The sequence below is a fragment of the Chinchilla lanigera genome, unplaced genomic scaffold (genome assembly GCF_000276665.1).
Source record: "Chinchilla lanigera isolate Chin_1 unplaced genomic scaffold, ChiLan1.0 scaffold00014, whole genome shotgun sequence".
Taxonomy (NCBI): Eukaryota; Metazoa; Chordata; class Mammalia; order Rodentia; family Chinchillidae; genus Chinchilla; species Chinchilla lanigera.
Window position 1 is genome coordinate 6,430,712 of NW_004955415.1, and position 12,256 is coordinate 6,442,967.

Consider the following 12,256-nt stretch of genomic DNA (forward strand, 5'->3'; position numbering starts at 1 on the left):
CTACAGCTAAGCTGTTTCCTGTATTTCAATCCAGATTTCTATTGCATTTCTAATATCTCTCTTCCTTTGCCGTCCCGCTTGCCCCACCTCTAAGGACCTGGAATCCAGGATAGGAGACACCAATAGCACCTCAGAGGCTGCAGCTCAACTTCACTACCTTCCAGCCCGGGCTGCTCTTGTGCCCTTTCCCCTCCCCTCGGAATCCTTCCCACCCCTCTCCTTTACCGGATGCTCACCATTGGTCATTGCCATGACAACCAGCAGCTGCCAGGCAGCCTCTTCCGCAGCAGGGGTGGGGCCGTGGGGTGGGGGAAGGAGAGGAGGAGCCAGAGGAGATGTCTGCTGCAAGTTCCTGGCCGCTTCTGAGCTCACCCCATCCTCCAAGAGGGAGGAGGCCTCAATGGTGATGCTGCCCGCCTCGCTCCAGCCGCTGCTGCTGCCTGTACTGCTGATACTCTAGAGGGGCTGGAAGGGTGGTTCCTATTCACACCGTCGCCAACCAGAGAGTGGAGGAAAAAAAATCCCGGCAATTGCTGCTGATGTTGGGTTTGGAGGCTGCATCCGACTCGGTCACAAGGAAAATGGATTCAGTTCGCATCTCTCCCTCGTTTCAGCAGTTCCTCCGAGTCTCAGTGTGGTGAGTGGGAGGCAGCGGGGCTACTTTTCTGGTTTAGCTCGTTGTTAAATGACTTATGTGTACACATTTGCAGCCTGGACTTGAACAATGACTCCTGTCTCTCAGACTAGGAGGGGGAGACGTGGTGACAGAGATGAGGATGGAGGGAGAGCAAGGTTGCCAGGAAGGGAGAAGTGAGAAGGCATCTGCTTGTGTTTTTTTAAAAAAAGATGGTGCTCTGATTTTTATCGCAAATTGGCTCAGAATACAGACTGGGCCACTTGATTCTTTTCCTCACAAGCTTAGCAACAAAATCAGGGGGTGGGAAAAGAGCTCAGCACAAGAGAAGGGTGTTGTTGAAAGGAATCATTTCATTTGCAGCTCTAAAGGGTTGGGCCTTCCTCCGAAACACATTTGGTGGCTCAGTCTTCTTGGCCTAATTATAAGCTGGTTTTGCTAAGGGTCCCAAGGATCTAGCCTTCTATGACATCTTCTGATGTACTCTTGTTGAAAAACCATTGCCAGAGTCACACTTTCATTTTTTGCACATAGATTTGATTGTGAACATACACATATATACTGTACGGTTATTCATATTATATACACACGTTACTTAGCATTTATGTTGCATTTGTGAAGCATATTTATATGCAGCATGTGCTTTCTTTACAGTCATTTTATGGGTTATAAATGCCCTTGCATGCTTGGAAGTAATTGCATATTTTTGAAGCTATGCTGCTGGTTTGTATTACTATTCATTGGCTTCATTTCGATTAATGTGAGATTTATTCTCCTTATTGTCCCTTAGTTTCATTGTGACCAATTAGGACAGATGCCTATCATTTGATCTTTATTATAGAACTAGAAGCAGATTCATAGCTTGGCTCTTTATTTTTAATTGGGTTTGTGGGGAGTCATTTTTGAGGGCCTTGAATTTAAAATGATGGGAAAGGGAGGTGGCTTGTGTTATTATTTTACATCCAGCCTCTTGCAAATGAATGATGAAACAAATCGGTCTTCTTGAAATTCCACCCCAACCTTTTCATGTTTATACCTTGTGTCTCAGGCAGCACAGCTGAGCTGGAAGGTGAAATGCATTCATTTCATTTAATAGTGTTGCCATTGGCGCTTCATTCCTTCAGTATCGAGACACCATTTTACAGTTCTCTCAAATGTTGTTATAGGTCTGTTTCTGTGATTCAGTAGAAAAGTAGGAATGTTTTGAGAATTGAGGTGTTCTCTAGTACCCTGGGCAAGCCATTTTCAAATTAACTTGCTTATACAATGAAATGAGAGTGAGCAAAGCTTAGCAGGAGGACGTGTGATTTGCAGTTGAAATGGGAGGGGTGTAGTTTATGAATGCTTAGTCCAATCTGCTTGACCTTTTATTATGTCAAGGCTTTGAGGCAGCTCAGAGACTAAATATGCCTGAGATGAGTAGCATGCAGGGCTCCATTACCACCTAGGATAATGGATTTCATTGAATCAAAGCCAGAAAATTTCTTGCAGGTAGAAGTGCATTCGTAATGTTACATTCATCCTGTGCACTAGTTTTATCCATCAGTCTTTTCGCCAACAATATCATTGTTAGGGCAAACAATTTTGTGCTGCAAAGTAACAGTATTGTTTTGGTTTTAATCTTGTGTTTTATTTTATACATTGCCCCATTGTTTATGATTTTTACATGTGTCAGGTTTATGGTTTTGTTTCTTTGAGAAGAAGTGTCCTATTTGGTTTATATATGAGATGGTTCTTTAGTGACAGTTTAACATGCTCAGAGCATGTAATATATTATATAGAGTCACAACTTTGTAAACTCATGGTACTGTGTGCCTAATTGTAAAAACTATACAAAGTAGGATAAGGGAGAAAGTACTGGGCTTGTATGTGGTATCAAACATTTTATCGCACAATGTATCCTGAATTTTTCCATGATAAGATTTCTGAATTCCAAAAGATAATTTTTGACTTCCAAAAATGAACGTTTCAGATATATCTACAGTAAACCTTAGAATATCAAGGTGTGATAATTGACTTCTGTTCCATACAGTGTAAACAAATATGGTGGGGGACTTTGCTTTTATTTCCTTTGTGCTGATTTTTTATCTAGATGTAGTTTTGTGGGCAAAGTTGGTACAGTTTGAACAGAGACATATTACCATTGCTCATGGGCTTGGCACTCGCTGTAGTCTGTTTCAGCTCTATGGTTAGATTGTCTCTGAAGAAATATAATGAAACTAGGGTTATTTCCTTTGCAAAGGCAAACACTTGAGCTAAGACAATCATATGCTTTACATAGGGCATTGCTTATTGCTGTAATTTAGAACTCAAAATATGGTCAATGGGCTTCAACTTCTTGAGGAAGAATGAAAATCTGAAACAGAAAATGTAGAAGTTCCTCAGAGTAAATGTAAGTCACAGAGATAACTGGATGATACAGGGTTCTCTTGTTTCATCCAAACCTCCAAAAAGTATGATTGAGAAATACATTTATCTAGGCTGGATTAGATTCCTTTTCAGGAAATCCTCTGGCATTTTTAGAGTAAATCATCCCTCTTAAGAGTGTGTGGTTGTTGCTTAACATTAGGTATTTCTAGATCTATAACAGACTCCATTTTGTAATGGGCTTCTATATTACAAAATCTGATATTATTCAAGAAACCAATTAATCATCTGTGTGGAGAAATTTTTATGCAATCTTACCAGGATACAGGGATTATCTTGTTTATGAAAACCTTTTTTTCTCAGCCTCTTTGCATTATGATGCTGAATAACTACACTAAAATTACCCCCCATTATATGGTTAATTTTTTAAAAAATGTAATGTGTTACTCAGTGAAGTTTAGATCGCACGTATGATCAAAATACATGGCAGAAGTTTAAATTTTAAAAAATTATTATAGCAAAAGACATATTGCCATTTGTTTTAACTACCTTCTAAACAGTTCTGGAAGTCTTCTTTCACAAGTGTCTTTAGTTGCACTGTTGTGGGTGCCTCAGTGTCCTGAATCAATGCAGAATGTTTACATTTCATGGTCATTTTGATTTTGAGGAAGAGCCAGAAGCAGAAGTTACAAAGTGCCAGATCCAGTAAGGTGGGTGAGGACACACAACGGTGTTTTTATTTGACAGAAATTGATCAGTGAGGGGTGATCCACATATACAATGAATATTTAAATAAAAAATTTATTAAAGTAAAAGAAACTTTGTCATCTTAAAGACACTCAGAATACTCCCTTTCATTTATAACAAACTTATGCCAACATTCTTGGCAATATGTCTTTTGCCATAACAAGTTCTTTTCTCAAATTTAAATATTTACGGTAATTTCTGATCATCCCTTGTACAAAATAATTAAAGACCTACCAAGTTGATGCCAGAAAAAATAAATTATGATGAAGGATATATACAAATTATTTAAATGTGTTGAGTGATATTAATTTTCATCCAACACAGTCTTGAAAAGGCCATTCATGTTAGAATACTAAAATTAAATAATTCAGCTGCTATGTAAGCTTTCAATAAAACTTGTTTTAATTAAAATACACATTATTTAATTCATTGCTTTATGATAGGATGTTTCACATATTTTCAATTGCCTATATTTCAATGACTCATTTTATTTCCACTTAAAAAAATATATCAGCCAGGCATGGTGGCACACACCTGTACTCCCAGCACTTGGGAGGCTGAGGCAGAAAGATTGTTACAAGTTTGAGACCAGCCTGGGCTACAAAATGAGCTCAAGGCCAGCCTGAATGCATAGAGAGACCCTGTCTCAAAAAGCCAAAAAAAGAAAAAAAAGTCATGTACTATGGTTTGCTTTTTGACCCTATTAAATTTCATTGGCCTAAATCTGTGTTTAGAGTATTCTCTAAGAAAACAAAGAAAATGACACAAAAAATTTTGAAGAAAATTGAGGTTTCTTAATATTTCAGAAAAGCATGGAAGCATCTGGGTAAAAATCGTGGCTTTGTTGGACTGATATGTAAGTATTTTACGATAAAATATTTTTTAATGACACAGAGATTGGGGGGTGCTATGGTTTAGATCTTAAATGTCCCCCAAAATTCTCATATATTCATTCATATATGGGACTTTTGAGAGGTAATTGGATAATGATGTGCTGTACTTATCACTGGACTAAATCACTGATGAGTTCATGCGCTGTTAGGACTCGTGCAGGTCCTGGTCAAAGACACAGGTCAGTGTGCCAGTGTAGGGGTAAGACTTGGAAAGATGTTTCCTTGTCCTTGTCCTTGTCCTTGTCCTGAGCCTGTCTCTCTCTCTCTCTCTCTCTCTCTCTTGCTCGCTCGCTCGCTCGCTTGCTCTCGCTCTCGCTCTCCTATTCTTCCTGTCCCCTTCCCCTCCCCCTACTTCCCCCTCCTCCTTGTCCTTCTTCTTCTTTCTCTCCCTCTCTCTGCCCTCCTTCTCCTTTCCCTCTCCCTCCCTCCTCCTCCTTCTTCTTCTTTTCTTCTTTCTTTATCTATCTCTATGTCTGTCTCTCTCTGTCTCTCTGTCTCTGTCTTTCTCTCTGTCTCTCTCTGCCTTCTGGCCACCATGGGGTGAGTAACTCTCAAAAGCCCTGCACTCCACCATGTAGTTTCTGCCTTGGAGATAGCTGACCATGGACTGAACCTACTGGAACTCTGAGCCAAGTAAACCTATCCTCCTTGAACTTGCAGGTATTGGGTATTTTGTCCCAGCTAGGGGATAGTGAGTAATATAGAGAGGTAACGTTTTTTTTCTGTGCTTAGAGCACATTACAATTTCTACACGTCCTCTTTCTTGAAAAACAATACCCCATCTACTACCTGTGTCCTAAGCATTTCTCCACTCACATGTTTTTAAAAATAAAAATGATATGAAGGCTGGGCATGGTAGCACATGCCTGTAATCCTAGCATTTTGGAGGCTGAGGCAGGAAGATCACTGTGAGTTTGAGACCAACTTAGGTTACAAAGTGAGCTCAAGGCCAACCTGAACTGCATAGCAAGACCTTGTCTCAAGAAAAAGACAAAAAAATGATATAAAGGTAAGAAATCAGTGTATCTCAGTTCAACAACTTCCTCATTTTCCAGAAGAAATGCTACCAAATTTTTCTGGAATATTAAAAATTAAATACTTGTTTTGCAAAACATTCTAATGTTTCAGCATCTTTTTTATTATTAGTGCTGTAGGCATACACTTTATATGGCCATTTGGTGATTCAACTCTAGCCAAATAGCAAATAATGCCTCTGAAATATCATTTCACATTTGGAAGAAGTCTCCCTTTGAATCAGTTAGTTTGTAGAAAAGTGAGATGTGCCACTCTAAAGATAATTCTGTTTAAAAAATTATTCACCAAACAATTAAACCTTGTACTTAAAATATTTTTTCACATTTAAAAAATAATACAACTTCACTGTGGAGAAAAGGCACAATACTGAGATGTATTAAAGTAAGATGAAAATCACCCATACCTATTATCAAGAAATCATGACTGTTGGAATTTTGGAATATTTACATTTTTCGCATATGTATGTAGAAATACACAGATGTAGATTTGATGAATGGGTCATACTCTAAGCATGATTTCATTATTTCTTGTATTTTATATATGATGGCCACCTTTTTATGTCAATAAATATCTCCACTGAATTTTTTTCATTTTAAAGAAAAAAGAACAAAACAGAGACATAAAAAACCCACAAAGAGAATAAAAATAATACAGAATTTCTAACATGGTGATAGGAAATTAACAATGGTTGTTGCATTACATATTGTCATCCTCAAACTGGTTATTCAGATAATCAGATATAGGTATGTAAAATTGATCAATTAAAAATTAACCATTCCTTTCAATAAACCAGTAGAAATTAGTAGCACAATTATCTTAACTATATTAGCTGTCTTGTGTATATGTATATTTTTTTCTTGTCTTTCTTTCTTTTCTCTTTTCCCTCATACCAGTTATTCTTTCCTTTTGAGCAGTTTCTTTCTCTTTCACAATATCTATTGTACCTTTTAGATTTTGTTTACTATTTCAGGTTCTTACACTACAGAGACAATATGATGTTTACACATCTGAGTCTGATTTATTTCACTTATGAGTATTGTCTCTAGTTGCATCTATTTACCTTTAAAAGCATTGAATTTATCTTTCTTTATAGTTGAGTAATATTCAGTTATATAAAACTACCACAGCTTTTTTATCCATTCCTCACTTGATGGACATTTGGGTTATTTCCCTAATTTAGCTTTTACAAATTGTGCCTCTATAAATATGGGTGCACACATATAGCTGTAGTTATGATGTTTTCAGTTCTTCTGGAAAAGTACCCAAAAAGGAAATAGCTTAGTTGAATGAGACCACTAATTCTAGCTTAGTGAGGAGTCTCCAGACTGATTTCCACAATGACTGCACCAGTCTACACTCCCAGCAACAGTGCAGAAGGGTTCCTTTTTTCCCCAAATCCCCTCCAGCATTTGTTATTGGTTCATTTCTTGATGATAGCTATTCTTCCAGGTATGAGATGGAATCTCAGTGCTGTTTTAATTTGCATTTCTCAAATGACTAATGATGCTGAACATTTTTCGTGTATTTATTTGCCATTTGTATTTCTTTATCTGAGAAGTGTGTATTCATTTTGGACGCCCATTTTGGTATTGGGTCTTTGAATTTTTTCTACATAAAAGTCCTTTGCCCAAGGGACAGTTGGGTAAAATTTTTTCCCAATTTGTGAATTTTGCTTTTACTCTGTTGGTGAATTCTTTTGATGTGCAAAAACTTTTCAATAAAGTGAGATACCAGTTGTTGACTCTTTGAAGTGTTTCCAATGCAGTTTGGTTTTTGTTCATGAAATCTTTGCCTACCCCTACGTCTTCAAGATTTCTACCTACTTTCTCTTCCAGTAGGTTGAGTGTTTCTGCTTTAATAGTTAGATCTTCATGCCATTTTGACTTTAGTTTAGTTCATGGTGGTAAAAAATGGGTCTAGTTTTAGTCTTCAGCATGTGGACAGCCAGTTTTTCCAGCACCATTTATTAAAGAGGCTATCTTCCAGTGAACATGTTTAACCCCTTTGTCAAAGATAAAGTGGCTGAGTGTGTTTGTGATTATGGCTGCATTTTACTGTCTGTTCCATTGATCCTCAGATCTGTTTTTTGCCAACACCATGCTGATTTTATTGCAGTACCTTTGTAGCAGAGTTTCAAGTCAGGGTTTGTGATGTCTCCTGCCTTGCCTTTGTTGTCCAGGATTGCTATTGCTATTCTGGGTCTCTTGTGGTTCCAGATGAATTTTAGGAATGTTTTCTCTACATCTGTGATGTAGAGAAACTGATGGCGTTCTGATATAAATTGTATTGAATTTGTATAACAATTTTGGGAGTATGGCCATTTTCACAGTGTTGGGTCTTCCTATTCATGAGCAAGGTATATCTTTCCACTTCCTGAAATTCTCTTCAATATCTTTTCTCAGAGTACTGCAATTTTCACTGTACAGATCATTTCATAATTTTGTTAGATTGATTCCTAAGTAGGTCAGTTTTTTGAATGCTTTTGTGAAGGGTATGTTTTCCTTAATTTCTCTCTCAGTGTGTTTGTTGTTTGTGTAGAGTTCTGGAAATATCAGCCATAGCAATTAGACATGAGAGAGAAATAAAAGGAATAAGGATAGGAAAGGAAGAAGTAAAATTATCATTATTGGCAGATGACATGATAGTCTACATGGAAGACCCCAAAAGCTCCACCAAAAGGCTTATAGATTAAATAATCAAATTCAGTAGTATAATTGGATACAAAGTCAACACTCAAAAATCAATAACATTCCTGTCCACTAAATTTCTAATCTCCTTGTGCATTTTACTTGATGGTTCATGGTGTTTTTTCCCCCACTTAGAGATCTATACACTTTGATTTTAAATACTTTCTTGATACAGGTATATCTTGCTCGAATTACCGCAGCTGTGAGTCAGGCATTATTTTTCAGGAAATATGAGTTTTGTTTCCTAGACCTGCCAGTGCATCTCACAGTGGGCGTTAAATTATCCCTGGTCATCTCTTGGCTGCTCTCAATGAATGAGCTTTACCCAAATGAATTGAATCCTTGTTTGAATCACTAAGAGGTTCACGAGATTTGTTCATCAGCAACAATTTAAAAACTACAAAGAAGAACAAATCTCTTTCAGATTTATGTTCTTTTCCCCAAGTAGAAAATGGTGCATCCCATAGTGTTAACCTCTCTGACCAACTCAAATCCTGTAGGGGGACATATTTAAATAAATTACATTAGCTCTCCTACGACTTCTTGGACTAACCCATAATGGATTTTTATCATCTCATGTTTTTACTCTGTTCAGTAAACAAGTACATAACAGATCCTAAATGAAAGCCTGGTCATCTGCTTTTTCCCCTTTTTAAACATGAAGGGCTGCGTTGTCTTATACTTTAAGTCTCCGAACTTCCTGTTTATCTATCTTCTATTTTGCTTTTTATTTGCATAAACTTGTGTAATAATTCTAGAACTATTTGTTTGCTTGATTTTCTATTCCCTCGAGTACATTATAAGTTCTGTGAGGGCAGATAATAAAACTGTCTTGTTCAGCAATTAATAAGGAAAATTTGAGCATACATGTGTGCAATGAAGACCAATTGACTGACTGCCTCAATGAGGGATTGAATGAATGCAGGGTATGCTGAAGCCCAGATACATTTTGGATTAAGACTGTATAGATTTCTGCTAGTGGTTCTTTAGACTATGAGTCTCATCCTTTTACGTATCTACAGGGCTGGGGGTGTATCACTGTGATAGGACACTTGCCTAGCCTCTAGGAAGTCCTGGGTTTGATTTTCAGTGCTACAAGTAAACAAACTGTAAAGCAAAATAGATTGCATTTATATGTGTGACATTTTCATGATGTTAAAATTTTGATGAAGAAATTGAAAATCTTAAATTGTACAAAGTACAACTTTTAATATTCCACCATTAAAGATTTTTCATTACATGCTATAGTAAGAGAGAGGTGAAGAGCACTGTTGTGGCTCTTTTTATTCCCTTCAGAAAACTAAATTGCAAGTTAGAAGTAGTGACATCATTAAGGGAATATCTTCAGATTCACTATAATTTATTAAAATAAGTTAATAATTTAATGATTGTTAGCATCTAATTCTGATATACACTCAGCTATTTTGCTATGGTGGAAATTCATTCTATCAAATTCACTAACCATAAAAAAAGTTATCCCTTTATATTTATATCTAAAAAGTAATCCCAAATGGGAATATATCTTACTCCAAATCCAAATTAAAACAGCATTTTGCTTTCATGAAATTTTGAAATTAAATATACAAGAAGTGACTTGGATGAGAGGGATATTTTGGCAGACACAGAGACATGCATACCTTCCAGCTGCCAGGGGCAGCCAGCTCTGTGGGTGCCTAACCTGCTGACACACTGAAAATTAAGTAGGAGGAAAAAGTCTTCATTCTCTTTGTTTGGCATCTAAGTCAAGATCATGGCATTTACGGCAATTCTTGAAATTCTGGAGTCCAGTTGCAGTTAAAATGTAGATGGAGAATCAAATCTGCCTAAGTTTTGCTGACACTTTTTGGTCAGTAAACAACTGATTGCTTTTATTTTCCAGGAAGGAAATTTTATTGAGATTACTGTAACTAAAAATGCCTGTAAGCATGTGCTGAAGAAAAAAGGGTGATATTTTCGTCCTGCCTTCTGTTTCTAACTGGAAATACTCTCCTTGAAAATGTCTCCCAGTGTAAGTGCATTAAAAATGTAAACGAAGCAAATGTTTCTCACCCACATTCCTTATCTGGCTCTTTCTTGCACAGCATTTCATGGAGAGAGGTACCTTCCAAAAATAAGTCAAGTCTACACTATAGTCATCACTGATCCATGTTCAAGGCCTTTAAACTCACAAGGTCAGACATACAAAATTTAACATATTTTCCGAAACAGAGTTTGTTGGGAGTTTTAGTGCTGGAATACTAATGAGAACAATAAGAATTTTAAAGTGAGTATCATCCTATAACATCTAGGCTATGAGGTCATTCTATCAATAAACCATTACATCATGAGCAAACAATAAACCACAAATTTTTATATGATGATGACTAATTTGGAGAATTTATAAAAACTCCTTACTGAAATTCACATGAGGATGCATAACCTCTTAATTTGGCTAATTGAATCTGACAAGATTGGAAGAAGGATTTAGGTTTTTTGAAGATGTGATTATACAGCCCAAACTTTGTAAAAGTTCTTGTAGAATTTATATTAGGAAAATATATACTCTGGAATTACTGAGGTTCTCTATCACCTACTAGATCTAGTTCCTTAGAGCCAAAGGCAGGAACTCCTCTGACTCCACTGCCTCAGTCTTTTCCTCTTGTATCTAAAACAGTAATTTAAGTGATCAATAATTAACCACTAGATTTTGTACTTTGGAGAATTTATGTTTTTTAGTTGCACTGCAGAAAATATTTGAACTTTGATTTCCTTTAATGAATCAGATTAATTCATTAATTCAGGAATTAATTCATTAATTCCTGTAATGAATCAATTAAGTTGTGGTAAACGAGATCAATATGAACTCTCTACCATTGAACTATACCCTCGTGCCTCATTTCCTTTTAATTTTAAGGTACTTCTCTTAATAAAATGACCTATAAAATTTAGAGTTGGTAGTACTTTGAGTCAGATGTCCAAAATATTATTAAATTTAAAATAAATTGTATCTTTTTAAAAAGGAACAAGGAACTTCTCCCTCCTCAATTAATTTCACATCAAAGGAATGTCGTAGTGCTCTTACTCTTGTAGCTACACTGTCCATATTTAGATTTGCAGGATGCAGGGCTGCACTTGAAACAAGAGAAAGGAAACTATCAGCCTGCAACAAGAGAAATCAATTCTTCCATCACTCATGTGACCTTCAAGTTTCTTTCATCCACAGGATTAAAGGTCCAATGACCACATGTGTGGTAGAAACATACCCAGTTCGTTCTAATGCTCTTTATTGGGCAGGCTTGACTGCCTACACTGCCTAATCTCCTTTGATTGTGGTATATGATTTTATGTTTTTCTCTTTTCTCTCTGGTTATGGTTTCTGAAATCAAGGTTAAATGAGCAAGACAAGGCTCCAGAACAGAAACCAGATTCACATTTCTAGTCACTGACCATATGCTTAATAAACTTTCTCTAAAATTTGTATATTTTGAAAATATTAAACCATTTTTATTTATTCTGTCCAGTCCTCTTGGTATGGCATATTGATCTTTGGCTGTATAGTTACCTATAATTTAAGCAAAATCAATCTGTCCTCAGATCACCTGGTGTAATCATTACCCACTTCTTGACTAACTAAAACACCTTTATGAGGGAGAGAGATGAGCTAAAATATATTAGTAGAAGAGAGTTCTGTTCAGGACACAGACTTTGTATAAAGAAGCACTGTCCCTGGGTCACTCAGAAAATTGATTCAGACTTGATGATGAATCATCTTAACTGCTTAGAATCATCTTCGAACTCCTTAGAAGAGGAGGAGAAATCCATAGTTTCAAAGTTTTCTTATCATTCAAATAAAATGATGTGTTTCAACAACAAATGGGACAGCTCTGACCTGTTAATAGTCAGGAATCTGGTAA

General features: G+C 36.6%; 1 protein-coding gene across 1 annotated transcript in view; it reads left to right on the top strand.

Moving 5' to 3' along the window:
• The first annotated feature begins 333 nt into the window (after positions 1-333).
• Jakmip2 (janus kinase and microtubule interacting protein 2) overlaps positions 334-12,256 on the top strand; it is a 162,441-nt gene continuing 150,518 nt past the window's right edge. The window contains exon 1 of the mRNA XM_005381120.2: positions 334-637. The gene's annotated coding sequence lies outside the window, so the exon portion shown is untranslated. The remainder of the gene's footprint in view (positions 638-12,256) is intronic.